Here is a 346-nt window from a genome sequence, read left to right as displayed (position 1 = left end):
AGAGGAGGCTGAGGGGAGCCCTCATCGCTGCCTACAACTGCCTGAGAGGAGGGGGGAGCCGGGGGGGTCGGGCTCTGCTCCCAGGGAACATAGCACTGTAGCATTCAGCCTCGGTAATGTTACACAGAGAAATGCCCAGCCCTTTCCCACTGTAACAAGACACAGACGCGCTCTTTTGTTACCGAGAGAACGTTCTTCAGTAAAAACGGTCTAAACACAATGCAAATGTTGCAGGCCCCTCTGAGCTAGCAAAGCCAAACGTACGTCTTCCAGAATCATAGAATCACGGAATCGTTGGGGTTGGAAAAGCCCTTTCAGCTCCCCCAGCCCGACCGCCCCCGTACCC

The 346-nt window shown here is 55.5% G+C and overlaps 1 protein-coding gene across 1 annotated transcript in view; it reads right to left on the bottom strand.

The window, feature by feature from the left end:
• DAP3 (death associated protein 3) overlaps window positions 1-346 on the bottom strand; it is a 27,433-nt gene that overhangs the window by 4,403 nt on the left and 22,684 nt on the right. The gene's annotated exons all lie outside the window — the stretch shown is intronic.

The sequence above is a fragment of the Egretta garzetta genome, unplaced genomic scaffold (genome assembly GCF_000687185.1).
Source record: "Egretta garzetta isolate BGI_Z169 unplaced genomic scaffold, ASM68718v1 scaffold141, whole genome shotgun sequence".
NCBI classification, from domain to species: Eukaryota; Metazoa; Chordata; class Aves; order Pelecaniformes; family Ardeidae; genus Egretta; species Egretta garzetta.
Note: the sequence above shows the minus strand (reverse complement) of the source record. Positions and strands in the feature narration are given on the sequence as shown.